Raw genomic sequence first — 20,499 nt, forward strand, 5'->3', positions numbered from 1 at the left:
AGAGAAGGGGCTGAGGATAAGAGCATTAGGCATCTAGGAGACAGTGGAGGATAGAATGTGGGCTTTGGTTTGATATAGGCCAGCTCTCCCTGGCTCCACCTCTGCCCCACTTGGCTATGTGAACTTGTACAAATTACTTAACCTCTCCAGGGCCCAGCTTCTTGTTCTCTGAACTAAATACAACATCCCTGTCTCCTGAGGATGCTGATGGGATTCTGTGAGCTTGATATCATTGTAAGTAAAGTCCCTTGCACCGTGCCTGACACTCAGGGGCTCCTCCATAGACTTCCGTGTGGTCGTGGTTATTTCCCAACATTCCCTAGTCAGTAAGAGGCAGATCTGAGATCTGAACCCAGGTCCATGTGGGACCATAGCCTGTGCCTGGTGCTGTAACAAGGGAGGTTTTGTGGGACAGGAGTTTGAGTGCTGTGGGGTTGAGGACTAGTGTTTTAGTGGGAGGAACAACAGGAGCACGTCTGAGCCCAGATGGGAAAGAGGAAGTGAGAGGGAGAGACTGATGCTGCTAGGGAGAGGAAGTTAACTGAAGAGAAGGTCACAGGTGGCACATAGGGTGTGACATTAAACATAGGTGGAGAATGACCCTGAAACCAAAGCAAGTATTTTTTCCTCACAGACAGGAGGGACAGAAAGTCCGAAGAGTGGAGGAGATACAGAGGAAATTTCAAGCAGGTGCAAGAAAGTTGAGGGTGCCCCAGCAGATGACTTCTGTTCTCTGAGGAATACAGAGATAGGGTCAAGGTCTGAGGAGAGAGAGTGGGGGTGGGGCTGGACACTTAGGAAGAAGAGGCTCAATCTCCACAGCCACTGAGAGCGATAGACTGAGGAGGAGAGAGAACAGAAGAAGAAGGCTTGTGGAGACTGTTATACCTCTGGTCTTGAGTGGCGTACCTTGTTCTAATTTGTATTTGTGGCAGTGCCAGGCAAGGTGAAGATGTGGTTTGTACCGGGGGACAGAGGTAGGAAATTAGATGGTTGGGTTGGCCCAGATTTGGACATTCACCAGTTGGGTTGCAGAAGGACAGGATGTGGCAGTGAAGTGACAGCTTCAGGGAAAACTCTAATCAAAAAAGCTCAGGAGGTGAGGGTGGGAGAAGGTGTAGGGAGGGAGACTGTGATTGGGAATATGTCCTCCCTCCTGCTACTGTTGGATACCCAGAGTGTGGTTTGGACCTTCCAGTGAATAACATGTATGATTCACCTTTGGATCTCCTGTCCCAGCAAATATGAGGCATCTGTATGGAAAACTCTATGGCAAGAACGGCTGTCGTACCTCGTAAGTTCTACCCAAACTTTGACCTCAAGCACAATCCACTAAAGCTGGGCTCTCAAAGCCCCTGGTTCCATGGTCGTGTGGCAGGGGAGGCCCTGCCCTTCCTCAGTTTGATGTCATTCTTTCCTGGATGGTGAAGGGGTATAAGCAAAAGATTTACAAGGATAAGCTCTCTTTTGAGGAGCCATTCAAAATACTTTTTTTCTCTCTCTTTTTTTTAACCTATTTCTGCTAGTTTCTATTCATTAATGAAGGTGCCAGCAGATCAGAAGGTCGAAGTCTTGAAGAGGCAGCCCCAAACAGGCTGGTCTGAGCTCCAAAGAAGAGCTGGACCCCTATATGCAGCGGGGCCCAGAGCTGCCTCCCACCTAGGTGGAGGGAGAACCCTTCTCTGTGTGTGGCTCAGAATTTGACACCTTTGAAGCTAAGAGGGACCATCACTGAGACCTTTGGGGCCAAGCAGGTGCCCTGTCCATCTCTTCACCTGTCCCAGGTCAAGTAATTGCTGACTTAAAGTGTCCAAAGTCGAACTTGTCAAGTTTCTGTACTCTAAAGTTACTCTTTTTCCCCCTTTTCATACGATCAGCCCACACTGAAGATGTGAGGAGTTATGTTCCACCTCCTCAAGGGTGGAGTATCTGCAGAAATTATTTGGAATTCTTTTGCATGGGAAATTTGTCTTTTCTCCCTCATTTACTTATTTATCCAATTACTTCTTTATGTAAGTATGTACTCATGGATATTTAATTTATACTTTGGGTTATAATCTAATACTTCTTTCTTTTGTTGCTCAAATTGTTTCAGCTTTGGCTTTTGGAAGCTCTTTCAATTGGCTCTGTTACCCTTTGACATTCTTCTATCATTGTGTGTGTGTGCATGTGAGTGTGTGTGTGTGTGTGTGCGTGCGTGTGTGTATGTGCATGTATACATGCGGCTGTATACAAGATGCCCCAGGCTCATCTTGTATTTTGTCTGCCCTAGGCCCTTTTAATAAAAGGAACCTTTCCCTGGTTCCTTTTATTAAAGAATGTTTTGAGAAACCAAGATTAGGGTGCTAGGTGTTTCCTTCATGGCTGGGATGTTGTTACTTCTAGGCCTTTCCAGTTGATAAGCCAAGGAAATATATGTGTGTAAAGCAACCTGTGTATATAACATATCTATAATATGTATTCATTTGTATCTATGTTAAGCTAAACATGAGTTCACACTCATGTCTCAACTCTGATCCCTTTACAATAGGGTCTTCTAGCCTTTCTCCTTGCTTGTCTGTAGCCTACTCCAACAGTGAGAAATATGGTTGCCACCATCTGCCATATGTTTACTTAATTATTCAGTTCCAGCATTCACGTATGCCGGTTTCTGTATTTTTAACTCATATTCCATGCAAACAACTTTATCATCTAGAGTACAGTGCTGATGTACAGTTCACTTTGCCTTACTTTGTTCACTTTGTCTTACTACATTCGGCTCCAGAGTTACTTAGTTCAGCACCTTTATTTCTTACTCCCTTCAGTGAGGTTGTTTAATACATATGTCGTACAGTTATGTTCTTTTATCACAGTCTACATTCCATTCTGAGAGCCCCTCAATGTTTAAATGTTTTTTAAAGTTACATACCTTAGATTTTACTCTCTGTGCTGTAAAGCTCTGTGGGTTTTGACAAATGTGTAGTTTCGTGTATCTCCCGTTAAAGTATCATAGAGAGTAGCTTCACCACCCCCAAATAATACCCTGTGCTTTGTCTATTTAATCCTTCTCCCTCCCCATACCTTCGGCCACCCCGATCTGTTCACCATCTCTGTAGTTTTTGCCTTTTTGAGAATGTCATATAAATAGCATCATAACAGCAGGTAGCCTTTTCAGACTGGCTTCTTTCACTTAGTAATATACATTTAAGATTCACCTGGCTGGGTGCGGTGGCTCACACCTGTAATCCCAGCACTTTGGGAGGCCGAGGCAGGTGGATCACCTGAGGTCAGTAGTTCGAGACCAGCCTGGCCTACCTGGTGAAACCCCATCTCTACTAAAAATACAAAAATTAGCTGGGCATGGTGGCATGCACCTGTAATCCCAGCTACTCGGGAGGCTGAGGCAGGAGAATCACTTGAACCTGGGAGGTGGAGGTTGCAGTGAGCCAAGATGGTGCCATTGCACTCCAGCCTGGGTGACAGCAAGACTCCATCTCAAAAAAAAAAAAAAAAAAGATTCATCTATGTGTTTTCATGACTGGATAGCTCGTTCTTTTTATTGCTGAATAGTATTCCACTGTATAGATGTACCACAGTTTGTCCATTCATCCATGGAAGGATATCTCGGTTGCTTCCAGTTTTTGGTGATTATGAATAAAGCTGCTATACACATTTGTATGCAGGTCTTTTGTGAACATAAGTTTTTAAAATCATTTGGGTAAATACCTAGGAGGACTATTGATGGATTATAAGATAAGACTGTGTTTAGCTTTCTAAAAAACTGACAAACTGTCTTCTGCAGTGGCTGTATAATTTTGTGTTTTCACCAGCAATTAATGAGAGAGTGCTTGCCATTCTGGGTCCTTGCCAGTAATGGTATTGTCAGTGTTTGAGATTTTAGCCATTCAAATAGGTATGTAGTGGCACTGCATTGTTGTCCTAATTTGCATTTCCCTGATGACAAATGATGTTGAGCATCATTTCATATGCATGTTTGCCCTCTGAATATATATTTTTGGCAAGTATCTGTTCAGATCTTTTTGCCCATTTTTTTTTTCAGTTGAGTTGCTTGTTTTCTTATTGTTAGTTTTAAGAGTTATTTGTATGTTTTGGATATCAGTCCTTTGTTAGGTATGTGTTTTGCAGAGATTTTCTTCCAATCTCTGGCTTTTTATTGTCTTAACAGTGTCATAGGGCAGAAGTTTTTAATTTTAATAAAGTCTAATTTGTTTGTTTTTTCTTTCATGGATTGTGCATTTGGTGCTATATCTAAAAATTCATCACAAACCCAAGGCCATATAGATTTTATCCTTTGTTTTATGGTTTTGCATTTTACATTTAGGTTCTTGACCAATTTTAAGGGAATTTTGTTTAAGGTGTAAGGTCTGTGTCTATATACAAATATAGTCAACTCAGTTGATTATATTTATGTGGGGATATTTCTGAATTCTCTCTTCTGTTTCATTGACTTAGGTGTCTAGTCTTTCTCCAGTGCCTTGCTGTCTTGATTACTACTATCATCTTGAAATAATCTAATGTGAATCCTTCAACTTTGTCCTACTTCAATATTGTTTTGGCTTTTCTAGGTCTTTTGCATTTTTAAATAAATTTTAGAACCAGTTTGCCAATATCTAGAAAATAACTTGGTGGGAACTTGATTGGGATTGTGTTAGGGTCCCATAAAGTGACACCTTAACAACCTCGAATCCTCTAATTCATTGATACAGAATACCTTTTCATTTGTATCTTCTTTGATGTTCATTTTTAAGTCTCTTTTTCTCTCTCTTTTGGGTAATTTATATTAATGTCTTTTCAAGCTCACTGAATTTTTCCTTTTTCATTTCTATTTTGCTGTTATGCTTATTCAGTGAACTTTTATTTTCAGATACTGTATTTTTTCATTCTAAAATTTTTGCTTATTTCTTGTTTTTATCTTCCATTTCTCTGCTAAGATTCCCTATATTTTCATTAATTAGTGCATATTTTCCTTGACCTCATGGAGTATGGCAATAATATGTGCTTTAAAGCCCTTATCTAATAATTCCAACATCTGGATCATCTTTGGGTAGGCATTTACTGATTGTCTTTTATCTTGGGAATGGGTTACATTTTCCCGATTCTTTGTAAATGAGAAACTTTGGATTGTGTCTTGGACGTTATGATTGTTGTGTTTTGGAGACTCTGAATTACATAATACTCTTCTGAAGAAAGTTGATGGTTTGTTATAGCAGGCAATTAACCCAGACTCCAGGCCTGACCTTGACCTTTGTCTTTTGTGGGTTCAAGTCTCGGTTCAATTCTTTAAGCCTTTGCTACATTGCTTTGAGTTTGTCCCATGAGTGCTAATTTAGTGGTCAGCCTGAGATTCATCCAGAGTTCATGCACAGAATTAGGGGATCTACTTCTTCTAACCTTTCTTCTCTTTGATTGCTCCTCACACTCCAGTGACCATGGTTGCCTTTGCTCAATCTTCCTGGTTCCTTCAAACAGAAAGACAACAGATTTTTTCACAGAGTTTTAGCCACTTATACTGAACTAGTTTTCAACTGTGTCGTGCTTTCAGGGCAAAAATCAGGAAATAACAATTAAAAAACCGGAAAGCTACCCTGTGCCACTCTCTACTTCAAATTTGGACTCCCCTCTATAATCTATCTGCTTGGTTCTACTCTCCAGAATCCTCAGTAGTCATTTTTCTTATTTTGCCCTGACTTTATCATTTTTATTCATGGGAGGGTTGGTCTGCAGGGGGCTCACACTGCCACACCAGAAGTGGACGTCCTCCGGCTTTTTTCACTGAACACTGTTTCTTGGAGACTTTTTTCCAAATTAGCATGTAGACAACATCCTTAATTTTTTCCCATGAATCAAACAGGGGATTTCAATATCCTTAATCTTTTTAATAGTACGTAGTAGTCCACTATAAGCAGACCCCTCCTGGTGAGCATTTATGCCGTTTGCAAGGTTTTTTGTTTTAGAGACAGGCTGCATCAAATGTCCTTGTACCCCATGCAATGCTTTGAGGCCTTAGTGGATAAATGTCTTGGGCCCCCAGCCACAGTGGAGATTTCTCTTGGAATCCTGAAAAATATTCATTTATTTGGGAGTAGCATGGTTTCTTTGTCCTTCTGTTTGACTAGAGGCCTGGACCATGTTTCTGAGCATATCAGCAGGAAGAAGGTGTGGAGGAGAGAAAGATAATGAGGGGTGCTGAGTATTCAGAAGTCTCAGTGATTGCACCAGAGTGATCAGCTGAGAGGAGCTAGGCAAGTCTGATACAAAAGGACAGTGACAGCCCCAACAACCCCCATCAAATTTCAGTGGCTTTATTTAATTGCCTGTTTCCAAATTAATTTTCTATCAGCAAATAATAAAAGGCCACTTTGGATAAAAATATAGCACATTAAAGGAAAGCTTCATCTTTTTGCTGCCCTCTCCTACAATTCCTCTTTTGCAAATAACTTTTCAGAATCATCACTGAGCGCCCCTTGTTCACACACCTTCGGCATCTCCCTATTGTCTCTAGGGTTAAAAGTTCCCTATATTTAGTATTGTACTCAAGACCTGCAAGATGCCAATCCCAAATATCCCCAGGTATTCAGTCACCTTCTAGCTGTGTGACCTTAGGCAAGATAGCATGTTCTCTGAACCTTTGTCACTCCATCCACAAAATGGGAAGAATCATGCTTCCTTCTCAGAGTTGATGGGTTTAGGTGCAGCACTTGGCACCATGTTTGACATGTAGAAAGTGTCCAGTGGTTGCCACCCATAGGTGTGTTATTGCCCAGACCTCTTGCCTGACCCAGATTCTAATCTGAACCTTGTGTTTCAGATGCATTAAATGGCCTGTTTCCACACACAGAGAAGCACACTTTGTTGTTGGTGGCCATTGATTCATAGCAATGCAATGGCCATATTGATGTTAAAAACATGTCATGTTAAAGTTAGAAGACATCCAGACATCCTTCTGAGATTTGGAGATGTTGTTTTGCTATTTTCTCTCTTTGCTTTTTTTTTTCCTTTTTTTTTTTTTGTTTTAAGGAGCAATTAGGATTTTTGGTGCACATTTCATCTGGTGTACAGTTTTGGTGCAGAGTCCTTTTGGTGTACAGTTCACCTGTACACCAAAAGATCCTAGTCTCTTCTCAGCTGGTTGGAAAGCATTTCCCACAGTTGGGTGCTCTGTTCAGATGGGCTCGCTCTCCATGGTGAGATGTGGTGTGGTGGCACCAGAACATGGGCTTTGGCAATGGCTGTTCTGTTGGCTGCCCGAGCCCAGGGGACAAATACAGACTTCATGCAGCTTAATGTGCACAGACAACTGCATAACCACATTAAAGAAGAGAAATGAAAGAAATACAAACCTGCTAATTTTAACCAATCCTCCCTGAGCTCCTGCTGTGGGTCTGGCACTGGATGGAAGATGAACACACAGCCTCCAAAAGTTTGCAGGATGGTGGGAAAGGATCTATACACAGGCACTGACACCCACATATGCCCTGCAGGAGTAGCCAAAAGAGGGACGGATAAAAGCCAGGGTGGGGCATGGGCTCTCCCGGGTCATGATGACGTCTAGGGGTGGTTTCTAGGATGAAGAGGAATTTGAAAGGTGAATAAAGGTAGCAGGGCACGGCAGGTGAATGAGCTGGCATGTGGCGGGCCGTGGAACAGTGCACTGCATTTGGGGCCTGGGTCTGATGTGGTGCGCTGGGTAGCAGTGAGGAGGTGAGGTGGCTGGAAGGGGCAGGTGAGGTGGCCTTAGAGTCTTGGCTTCATTATGTGGCCACTGAGCACTGAGAGTCCCAGAGGGTTTCCAGTGGGATTCAGTGAGATCAGCTCTGAGTTCTTGGCTGGAGGAAGGCAGCTCCTTAAGAAGCTCTTGCTGAACTTCCTGTGAGAGAGAAGGCAACACTTTCAGGGTGGTATCAGTTGGGTTAGTGGAGAGGAGCAGAGTGGCTTAGCTGGAGACATCAGCTGACCCTAGAAAGGAGGGTGGTTGGGCATGGGGTGAGGATGAGGGGAGGAGAGGAGGGGAAGGGGAGTCACATGTTTTACTTTTGATGTGGCTATCACCTTCGTGCACAAATGCTGATTGCTTCTGTTCTGGCTTTCCCACATTAAATCCCAAGCATCTTTCTCATATTGCTAAATAATCTTCTTAACTGCAATTTTTAATGGCAACAGAATATTGAGTTAAAAGTCTTATTATTGACTTATTATTCTCCTATTATTATTATTATTTGAGACAGAATCTTGCTCTGTCGCCCAGGCTGGAGTGCAGTGGCATGATCTCAGCTCACTGTAACCTCCACATCCCAGGTTCAAGTGATTCTCCTTCCTTAGCCTCCCAAGTAGCTTGGACTACAGGCACATGCCATCGCACCTGGCTAATTTTTGTGTTTTTTTGAAGAGACAGGGTCTTACTATGTTGCCCATGCTGGTCTCAAATTCCTGAGCTCAAGCAATCCACCTGCCTCGGCTTCTCCATGTGCTGGGATTACAGGCATGAGTCACTATGCTCAGCCTATTTTCCTATTGTTAGTAGATATTTACATTATTTCAATTTTTGCTTTTATACACAGGGTTCTAATGTGCATATTTGGATTTTCCTTTCCTTTAGATTATTTCCTTAGGGACAACCTAAGGGTGTCAATACTGTCATGACTCTTTAATACATGTTGTCAAATTGTCTTTCAAAAGAGCTGTGCCGATTTGTAATGCCAACAATAGTCTGTGAGTGCACTCTTCTCGCTTGCTGGCATTGACGATCGCCAGGCTGTTTTTTCTAGATTGAATTCCTGTAAATATCAACAATGACTAAGAGACAGAGTGTGAGCGTTGTACTATCCTTGTGCTGAGCATTTTGCGTATGTCATCTCATCAGCCTTCTCAACAAGCCTGTGAGTAAGGAGCCGTTGTAATCCCCAAGTTAGACCTGGGAAACTGAAGCACAGAGAAATTGAGTCATTTGCCCAAGATCACATGGTTATTCAATGGTGGGCTGGGGGGTGGAATTAAGGATGCTTCTTTGGGGAGCTCTGAGGAATCACCCACTTGTACTATCTTGCTATTTTTTTTTTTTTTGAGATGGAGTTTTGTTCTTGTTGCCCAGGCTAGAGTGCAATGGCGCAATCTTGGCTCACCACAACCTCTGCTTTCCAGGTTCAAGTGATTCTCCTGCCTCAGCCTCCCAAGTAGCTGGGATTACAGGCATGCACCACCACGTCCAGCTAATTTTGTATTTTTAGTAGAGATAGGGTTTCTCCATGTTGGTCAGTCTGGTCTTGAACTCCCGACCTCAGGTGATCTGCCTGCATTGGCCTCCCAAAGTGCTGGGATTATAGGCGTGAGCCACCGTGCCCAGCCTATCTTGCTATTTAAATGTCTATTTTGGGGGTTTTGGATGAGGTTGAGTATTTTCCTGTGTGTTTGATACTTGTTATATTTCGTTGTTTCGTGACTTTTCTTTTTGTGTCCTTTGTAGTTTTCTATCTGCTGAACAGTTCACACCCCATCCCCACCCCAGTTTGGAGTGCCAGTGCATGATAGTGTAAGTTCAGGTGGTGAGTTCGTTGGGTCCAGGTGGCGGTCAGCACTGGTCTCCTGCCTCACTGATAGTCGTGGGGCATGCTGATCTTCCCTTAGCTGTGTCTCTTGACTGGGTTACTCCTCGGGAAGTTGGTTCTTTCTCTTCCGAGGAAGAGAGAGCTCCTTGTAGAATTGTCCTAGAAATATTCAGAAAGCTCAGGATGTACTATCACCAATGTAGTGCCAGGTAGCACCAGGTCAGAGCAGTGTCTGTAAATGATCGAGGGTGCTTTTGCTCCAGTGTCTTTGTACAGTGGCTGTTTCTTCTCTGCGTCACAGTGACCACACTTCTGTGGTACTCTTGTCTAGTTGTGCCCTGCCAGAAGCCTGGTCTGAGGCAGGGGAAGAAGGAGGAAGGCGTCCTTGATTTCCCTTGCTGAGTGTGTGTGTACGTATCTGTTTTTGCCTCTATCACATCCATCACATTAGACAAACTCATTTCTCTCCCATCAAATCTGAAGTAACCACCTTTAGATTAAACTGACCTAAAGAATCAAACCATGAAATGGAGCCATCGTGAGCCTGTGTTTGGAGTGGGAGTGAGAGAATTATTTACAGAGATTGCTTCCTTGTTCTTTCACTGCTTTCTTGAGCCCTACTTTTGAGTGTTTGTCCTTTTCATTCAGTGTAAATATGAGTGGAGGTGGCTGGTGTTTTAATATGTCCCTGACAAAGCACTCATGTTTCAGGCTGGTAAAGACAGCATCTTAAGAGAAAAATTGTGTTTGGGTACACAGAAAGTCAAACTGTGGTTCATAACATTTTGCAATATAAGATTTCCTCCATATTTTTTCTTTAGTAGATTTTTAAAATAAGTATTCACTAATATCAGCTTATCTTAAAGCACTTACATCAAACATTAGAGAAGAGAATAAAATATTAATGAGTGAAAGTCTTTTTCCACCTTATCTTCTCCTGCGCAACAATTTGGTATTCAGACTTCTCTCTATGTAATTATATAAATAATTACCTAACATCAGGTATTGACTCAACACATATTGTACACATCTACATTGTGTCTGCAGTTCCTTCCTCCCTCCCTCCCTCTCTTTCTTTCTTTGCTTAAAAATACGTGTCTCTTTCCACAATAAATCTATTGCATTTTTTTTAAACAGCTGTGATCATACTTCATAGAAAACTTCATCTTCGCTTGTATTCTATATTCCTGGTAGAAGGCTCAGGTTTTTTGGGTTTGTTTTGTATAATTTTTTTTTTTTTTTTTGAGACAGAGTCTTGGTTTGTGCCCCAGGCTGGAGTGCAGTGGCGCAATCTCGGCTCACTGCAAGCTCCGCCTCCCAGGCTCATGCCATTCTCCTGCCTCAGCCTCCCAAGTAGCTGGGACTACAGGCGCCCGCCACCACGCCTGGCTAAATTTTTGTATTTTTAGTTGAGACGGAGTTTCACTCTGTTAGCCAGGATGGTCTCAATTTCCTGACCTCGTGATCCACCCACCTTGGCCTCCCAAAGTGTTGGGATTACGGGCGTGAGCCACCGCGCCTGGCCTGGTACAAATTTGCATTGGTAAAAACTAGATAGAGAAGAAGTTAAGAAATAGCTATAAAAAGGGTAAGTTGTTTTTCAGGAATATTTGACAAAATTCAGCACCAATTCATAATTAAAACTCTCAGATAAATAGGAATAGAAGGGAATTTCCTCAACTTCATAAAGAACATCTACAAAAAACCTACAGGTAACATTATATTTAAAGATAAAATACTGAATACTTTCCCCCCTACAACTGGGAACAAGGCAAGGATGTCTGCTGTCATCATTCTTAATCAACACAGTTCTGGGGGTACTAGCCAGGGAAATAAGGCAAGGAAAGGAAATAAGAGGCATAAAGATCAGAAAAAAGACATAAAACTGACCCTATTTGCAGATTACATGATTTCTCACATAGAAAGCCCGAGGAACCTACACCCCCACACACTTAACCTCCTAGAACTAATAATTGAGTTTCAGAAGGTTGTACATAAACATACAAGAATTAATTGCATTTCCAAGTATTAGCAGTGAACACAAGTTAAAAATATAATTGCTCAAAAAATACATATAATGAACTCTAGCAAAACATGTATAGAATTTGCATGCTGAAAATTATATGATGATGAAAGAAACCAAAGAAGATTCAAAGAAATGGAGACACGTACCATGTTTATACATTGGAAGACTCCACATGATAAAGTTGTCAATTCTCCTCAGATTTAATGCAATTCCTATCAAAATCTCAGCAAGGTTTTATGTAAATATATCCAGGGTTATTCTAAAATTTATATGGGAGGGCAAAAGAATAGATAAACAATTCTGAAAAAGAAGAATAAAGTAGGTAGAATCAGTCTACCTAATTTCAAGATATATAGCTACAGAAATCAAGACTGTGTGGTACTGGCAGGAAGATCTACAAGTAGATCAATGGAGCAGATTAGGCATCCCAGAAATAGAACCAAACCAATTGCCCAACTGATTCTTTACAAAGGTGGAAGAGTGATTCAATGGAGGAAAGATGGCCTTTTCCACAAACAGTGCTGGAGTAATTGAACATCCACACATGAAAAAACAGGCCTTATACAAGTCTTACACCTTATATAAAAATGACTCAAAAGGGGTCACAGACTTAAATGTAAAATTTAAAACCATAAAACTTTTAGAAAAAAAAATAGAAACCAGCCTGAGCAACATAGTGAGACCTCCTGTCTAAATAAATAAATAAATACATAAAATCATCCAGGTGAGAATGCACACACCTGTGGTCCCAGCTACTTGGGAGGAGTTTGCGGCTTCAGTGAGTCATGATCATGCCACTGGACTTACCCTGGGTGACAGAACAAGATTGTCTCACTAAAAAGGAGAAACTCTTTGAGGTATAGGGCTGGACAAAGAATTCTTAGACATATTACTAAGGCATGATCCTTTAAAGAACAAACTAGTAAGTTGGACTTCATCAAAATACTCTTTCCCTCTGTGAATACCTTGTTACAAGGATGAAATGACAAGTGCAGACTGGGAGAAAATATTTACAAATCACATATCTGACAAAGGACTAGTATGTAGAATATGTTAAGAGCTCTCAAAACTCAACAGTAAAAGCTGAACAATCCAATTAGAAAATGGGTAAAAGAGATTAAGAGCTATTTATCTGAAAAAGACATACAGATGGCAAATAAGCACATGAAAAGATGTTTAACATCACTTGCTATTAGGGAAATGTAAATTAAACCTACAGTGAGATATCACTGCATACGTATCAGAATAGCTCAGATTTTTTAAGTGATAACGCCAAATGCTGGTGAGGATGTAGAAAAACAGCATCACTGATACATTTCTGGTGAGATCGTCAAGACTTTGGAAAACAGGTTAGCAGTTTCTTATAAAACTAAATATGCAACTGCCATATAACTGAGCAATTGTACTCCTGGGGATTTTCTCAGAGAAATGAAATATATTTTTTTCCACAAATACCTGAAAATGAATGTTAAAACCAACTTTATTCATAACTCATAACTCAACTGGAAATAACCCAGATATCTTTCAACAGGTGAAAGGTTAAACAAACTGTGGTGCATCTATACCATGGAACTCTGCTCAGCAATACGAAGGAATAAACTATTGATACACACTGCAACCTCGATGAATCTCTAGAGAATTATTCTAAGAAAGTCCAATCCTAAAGGTTACATCCTGCATGATTACATTTACATAACATTCCTGAAATGACAAAATTATGGAAACGGAGAACAGATTAGTGGCTGCCAGGGGCTAAGGAGTGGGCTGGGGAGGCAGGAAAGTAGGTGTGGCTACACACGGTCTCTGTGAGGGATGCTTGCGGGGATGGAGATGTCCTGTGGCTTGACTCTTATCAGGGGAGTATCCTGCTTGTGATATTGTGCTAAGTTTGTGAGCTGTTACCATGGTGAGATACTGGATAAAGGGTACCTGGGATCTCTCTGTATTATTTCTCCATATAATTTCTTAGACCTGCATGCGAATCTACAATTATCTCAAAATAAACAGCTTGATTTAAAAATACTGTTTATTTTCCCTGCAACAGATCTCCTGCACTCTTTTTAGCAGTTACTGTTGTATTTCATGGACTGCCTCATATGCTTGGGTGGAGGATTTTTTTTACTTGTTTTGTGAATTTTTGGAGGGTAAGAATTCAATCGAGGAAAAGGTAGCTGAAAGCTAAGGAGAAAAAGTGTTTTCCTGTCTTTCTTTGAATACCTTTAAACTCTCTGTGGTCTTACATTGAAAAGCGATGTCTTGGGTTTTGACTCTTGACTGTGACAGGGCCTGGGGGTGAGAGGGGTCCACAAGCTGAGATGAGGTCTCTGAGCTGCTGTGACAGCCCATCAGTGGGCTTGCACTTTCCTGTATTTAATGTCCCCAAATCCACCTTGGAAATACCCTAACGTTTTTGTTACTGACCATGTTTGCGGGTGTCACATTTTTTCCCCCTTAGTCCTTTCATGGTTCCTTTTCTTCTCTTTGTCCTCTTCCTCCTCTTCTGGCTGATTCTCCTCTGACTTAATAATCAATAGTGGTATTTGACACGTAATAAGAATCACTTAAGTGGTTATTTACCACTGAATGTTCCAGAGTGTGAGGTGTTCTGGGATGTAAGGGATGCACAGAATCCACAGCCATTGTCATGATAATTTCTTTTAAGGGACTTCAGCTTTCTAGGAAAACACCGTGTGTGGTTTATTCATATTATCCGTTAGCCAACCCTTCATTATCAAGAGAAGCAAAGGAACTAGAGTGCATAATTCTTTTGTTTGAAACCTAAGCCTAAGAAAAATATATTCATTGACAAGCTGTAAACAGCAGAGAGGAACTACCTGGAGTGAATTCAGCGGTTCCGGAGTCTTTAACCAAGACTCCGGCTTTTGAAAATTTCAGATATGAATTACTGGGTTTCCAGCAAATCTGGAAAGAGCCTACATATTATATTTATCTCTTCCTTTTTATTTTTAACTTAAGTGTGGCTTTTTCTTTAATTTCTTTAGGTTTTTTTTTAAATTTAATCCCAAGGGATCAAGGAATGGTAACATCATAAAGTAAGCTCCATAGTGAAAATACGTTGCTGCTTTTCCTCCTCTTCCCTGTCTTGTTGTATTTTTCCTCTTTTGGTGGAATGACAGAAAGGAACACAGAAAGGGGAGCGTGCTGCAGCCTGGTGAGGCTCCAAGGCTCGCCCTTGGCCTTGAGGAAGCTGGCTGCATCCTTGCTTGTCCACAGCACTGTGCATCTAAGCAGAGTGCAGACACCTCTCCCTGCTGGTCTCCCGTGAGCACCAGGAGGCCTCATGTCCTCCAGACCTGCCAGTGGGCCTGAACTCGTGGTGATCATCATGGTGCCTGAAGCTGAGTATATAACATTGAAATGACATTAAGAGGACATAAAATATGAAAGGCTTCACTTTGGGCTGCGTCTTCATTATCTGGCAGCTAATAAAAGCTTTGTCAGTACCACGCAGGTTGCTCAGTTCTTTCTGTACATCATCTCATTCAGTGCCTCTCAAACTTGACTCTTGTAGAACCAGCTGAAATGCCCAAGTTTGTGACTCAGTAGGTCTGGGTTTGGGCCTGAGAATTTGCATTTCTCACAAGTTCCCAGGGGAGACTGATACTACTGGTCCTCGTTTTTGAGGTCAAAGTTAATGGGCCTAAAACAACCCTGTGGAGTAGGTAACATTATCCTCATTTCACAATGAAGAAACAGGCTGGAAAGGTCGGGGTTTGGCCACAAAGCTCACTGTTACTTCCACCAGCATCTCTAAGCATCATTAGCTTATCAGCAGAAGTGGCAAGTACCTAAGAAAGTTGTAGGAAGACATCCGTGGCAGAGACCCAGTGAGCTGTGGTGGGTGTGATAGGGTTTGAGAGTCAGGCCCATGGAATCAGTAAGATCTGGGGTGGTGCCTGGGGACGACCAGCCCTGGAGGGGGCTGTTGGGGTAGTGTGCTGGTCTTGCTTGTTATCATGAGAGAGCAGTGCTAGAAGGAGACCTGGGAAGGGGTTACAGAAATCTGTCCTGTGGATCACTTTCTTCCAGTCCTCATGTCCTTGCTGCCAGCATCTCATGACCCTGTTTGAGTGGTATTCTGTGGGTGCCGTGGCCCTGTTTGAGTGGTATTCTGTGTGTCCATGGCTCTCTTTGGTGGTATTCTGTGCCTGCCTGGCCCTGTTTGAGTGGTATTCTGTGTGTGCTGTGGCACTGAGTGGTATTCTGTGCGTGCCGTGGCCCTGTTTGGTATTCTGTTCATGCCAAGGCCCTGTTTGAGTGGTATTCTGTGCATGCCATGGCCCTTTCTGAGTGGTATTCTGTGGGTGCCGTGGCCCTGTCTGAGTGGTATTCTGTGGGTGCCATGGCCCTGTTTGCGTGGTATTCTGCCCATGTCATGCCTCTTCTTCCCTTCACGTTTCTTTTTCCATATTTTCTGTGAAAAGGGGACAGGAACACTAAAACCATACAGAAGAAAAACAAATACCAATTTCTTTTAGTGTTTGTTTTGTGATGTACAATTCTTTAGGCCTTTGAAATGAAAAAAGGAAAAGTAAAGAAAAAGCTTCCCACAAGCATGGGAAAGGGAGGGAAGCCTTGGAAGAAATAGGCAGGCTCTTTCCAGATTTGTCGCCTACGCGTAGATTCAGATCTGCAGACCCGGATATAAGCTTGGCAGCAGGCAGGGTGCAAGGCAGGTTGCAGGCGGGCGGCCCCCTCGCCAAATCCTGTTGACATGTTTTGTTTGGCTTGAATTGTATTTGAAAAATATTCAAATTAGTTTAAAACGTGGAAATTTTCATAATAAAAAACCCCATTATCCAGCTTTCGTTGAAGAATTGGGAGTGCAGGCATCAGGCTGCTGGTGGGTTGGTGGCCTCCTCTGTGAAAAGACCTGGCTCCTAGGTCATGGCCCCTCCAGCATGGGACAGGGGCCCTGGAGTGTGCCACTGTCCCAGGCCTAGAAAGTTCTGGACTTGGACTTGGAGCTGGGAGACTGGAGCCGGTGCTTCCTGGTCTCTCCTTTTCACCTGCTCTTGGCAGCCGTGTGTGAGAGAGCACATCTTCACCATGAGGTCCAGGGTACCTGCAAAAGATCGGATTCCCAGTGACATAGGGACACAGGGACCCTTGGTCAAGTGGGCATTTGGGAAGTGGTGCTTAGTAGCAATCGTGAACATGTAAGGGAATCTCTTTGCTGCCTTCTAAGATAGTGTAAACCATTCCTTTCTTTAAAAAAATTATAATGTGTTTAAAAAATGTGTTTTTAAAAATTATTATTATTTTACAAGATCCATGAAATCTATGTGGTGCTTTATAGCGCATATCTGGCTACAGCTGGTGTACTTCTGGGTGTTTTATGGCAAATTATTCTCAGATTACCCTTTAATGCAGGAAGGTCTGCCTGTTGTCTGAGCTCCCTGGGTCATATGGAAACCCCTCCAACTTGATGCAAAACAGCTGCCTCAGTCAGCTGTTCCAAAAAAGGAGCATTTTCAAGCTGAAGTGGCAGGAAAAATTTTGAAATGTTGAATTACTCTTTCCTTGCCATTAAAATGTGATTTAATTTTGATACTAACAAATTGTGTAAATCTAAAATGAAGTACTCAGAATGGAGTTTGTTTAGTGTGTTCTGGCAATACTTACAGTATGTCCTCAGTGGGGGGTGTTCCCCAGGGAGGGCAGCACAAAATCCCACTGACCTCCATGTCCCAGGACCTCAGCCTGGCTGGGCCAGGGTCAGGGGCCAACCCACGGGCCTCCCTCCCCTCTCTCTTCTGGGTCCCTGCTGAGACCAGCAACAAAGGGGTCAATTGTCTGAGGCCTCCTTTTGTCTGAGGGGCTCCGTGAGCCTCTCTGAATGCCAAAGTGTATCCATGCATGTGGATGAGTGTGTGTATGCACATATATATGAGTGTGCATGTGTGCACATGCGGTGGTACACGTGTGTGCATGTATGTGTGCTTGCATATGCATGCGTGTATGCACATGTGAATAAACACATGCACACAAGCACTAAAAGACTGCATGTGTGCGTGTGCATGTCTGAATGTGGACGAGTGTATGTGTGTGTGCCTGCATGTGTGCACACGTGTGAATGTGCATATGTGCACTAGTGTGAATATGTGTGTGTGCAGTGTACATGTGTGTGTGTGTGCGTGTGTGTGCGCACACACAGGCAGTGGTGAGACTTGCTTAAAGCGTTTCTGAGTTGCTGATGCATCAGAGCAGGGCGAGGGGCTTTGGAAAGGCCTGACTAGATGATGGAGGTTCCTAAGGCCTAGGAGGAAAAGCATCTCATCTCTCAGCAGATCACACAGTTCCCTCTACCTGGCATTTGCTATGGTACAGAAACCCCAGAGACTCTTCTACCTCCCCTGCTTTCTCTGTAGGAATAAGGAAGAGCAGGCATACATATGGAAGCTTCTTACACAGCTCATTTGCCTCATTGGTCTGTTCCAACCTGGGGTTTCAAGGGAAGACCCACAAGAACTTTTCTACACTGTTCCAGCCTTTGTTCAGGCCTTCCTCATTGGATCCAGTGTATTCTGTGTTACATTTCAGCCATGTTTCCAGAATGACTGTGAAATACCCTGTTCCCATCCACCCTGGAAGTGGGTTCCCACATCACGGAGGCTTTCCCCCCTCCCCAGTTGTCCTGTGCCCTTGCAGGTCCTGTTCATGCAGAGGCCTGCCAGGAGCCCTGGCTGCTCTGTCGTTTGGTTTGAGCCATCCCTGTCCACTGGAGTTTCCTTGATTCACACCTTCATCCTTAACAAAGTGTCGTTTTAAGAATGACAATAAAACATATTTTATTCAGAAGCCAGGAAAAGACTCATAAAAACCCTTCATCGAAATTCACCTTTGTGAAACATTCATCTCCCAGCCCCCTTTAACCAGCACAGCTGTCATGAACAACTTTTTCTGTGTTTTTTTTTTTTTCTTCTTGTCCCTCCCACCCCATTTCCTCTCCCTGCTCCAGCAAGGGCTTATCTTTCAACTGTGGAAAAGCCACCAATTAAACTGTACTCCAAAGCTTATCAAAATATTCAGTCAGTAAAATTATCTTATAATTAGCCTCACTGTAAGCCAGAACGTTTTAATCCCAGGAAACGTAAAGTTATCCGGCATGTGAAATCTGTAAATTGCTCATCCTGACCTTCCGTCTACAGTTTCTACTTTTATTTCTTTCCCAAAGTAATTTCTTCCTTGTTCTTCAAATTCTTGATTGTCTTTGAGGCATCTTCCTCTTCTGTTTGCTTAGGTTTCAAAGAAAACTTACTCCTAGTTGAGATAGAGAATTGAAAAATTCAGGTGATTGTGATGTGCAATCAACCTGATTTTATATATTTCATACCTTCACTTTTAGCTGTTCTTTTTGCAAACATAAGTCTCTGATTGCTGATGGCTTGCCCTCATTGGTCCTGTACTTTGGATGCCTGCAGTGGTATGCATGGCTGAATTATTCTGGAGCCGAGCTATTCAAACAGTATCTGGGGGATTCTGCAGGACGTCGAGCTGGGCAGTGGCGTTGGACTTTTTAATTTCAACCATTTCTCTTCTCATAGCTCTCCCTCCCCTTTCACCCTCCCACAGCCTGGGGATCCTCCTATCATCTTGCACCACCTGGGACAGCACCATGAATGTTACTTCCACACCCAATCCTATTTGGACCAACATCAAGGGAACCATAAGTGATGTTTGGGGATCTTAAGCTTAAGGTGCAACTTAGACTTTGGCTACAGAAATGATATTCAGATGATGCTTAGGTTTTTGTTGTTGTTGTTGTTGTTGTTGTTGTTGTTGTTTTCGACGGAGTCTCACTCTGTCACCCAGGCTGGAGTGCGGTGGCGCAATCTCGGCTCACTGCAAGCTCCACCTCCCCAGGTTCAATCGATTCTCCTGCCTCAGCCTCCTGAGTAGCTGGGATTACAGGTGCCCGCCACCACACCTGGCTAATTTTTTGTATTTTAGTAGAAATGGGGTTTCACCATCTTGGCCAGGCTGGTCTTGATCTCCTGACCTCGTGAATGGGCTAGTGAAACTTACATAGGCATGTTTGACCTGGTCATCACTTGTTGTATGATGAAATATTTTCAAAGTTCCCAAAACTCATTGAAAAATTAAATTTTGGAATGTACTAACATTTCGATAAATGGAGTATTGCCTGTATATAGTGCTATTAGTGGTAGTTATTATTTATAGAATTTTTCCTATCACACAATAGGCAACGCATACACACACAGAGATACAAACACACAAATACATAAAAATTCCTTCATCCTTACATTAATTCTATGAGGAAGTAATAATTTTGCCCATTTTACAGTTGGGAAAATTGAGGCTCTGACAGTTTCAATAACTTGCTGATGCAGCTGAACTTGACTGGCTGGCCTGACCCTTGTAATCCCTTCTGTGAACTAGCCAGGGCCCCTGTCATATGATTTGACCCCCACTTATGCCTGAGAGATTTCCTCATCATCCCTGCAGAGTAAAGAGGAAATCACAGCTTCACCTCAACCTCCACTTGTTGCTGTGCCCAGCAATTGCATGCACCATATCTTGATGTCACACATGAATTTCAGGCTCAATTTATTTGCTGACCTCAGAGCTCAGAGCTGAGGCTTGCCCGCCTTGAGCTTATGGGATCAGTGTGAAGGCTGTGATGATCCACATAGGGAGACTCTGGCCCAGGTGGCCTGGGCTCCACTTGGTACTCTAGGGTAGAATATAGAGGGGGGACCAGCTCCCAGGATCCCACCATGTGTGGGCGTGTTCTCCTAATGCCAACCTTGGAATCAGCTACATGCGTGTTCTCCTAATGCCAACCTTGGAATCAGCTACATGCGTGTTCTCCTAATGCCAACCTTGGAATCAGCTACATGCTGCAATCCCATCCTTTCACAACTGTGTCTTGGAGCTAAAAGACCC

At 42.7% G+C, this 20,499-nt stretch overlaps 1 protein-coding gene across 3 annotated transcripts in view; it reads left to right on the plus strand.

Moving 5' to 3' along the window:
* Positions 1–20,499, plus strand: part of ACOXL (acyl-CoA oxidase like) — a 389,165-nt gene that overhangs the window by 88,687 nt on the left and 279,979 nt on the right. The window lies entirely within an intron of this gene.

The sequence above is a fragment of the Gorilla gorilla genome, chromosome 12 (genome assembly GCF_029281585.2).
Source record: "Gorilla gorilla gorilla isolate KB3781 chromosome 12, NHGRI_mGorGor1-v2.1_pri, whole genome shotgun sequence".
NCBI lineage: Eukaryota > Metazoa > Chordata > Mammalia > Primates > Hominidae > Gorilla > Gorilla gorilla.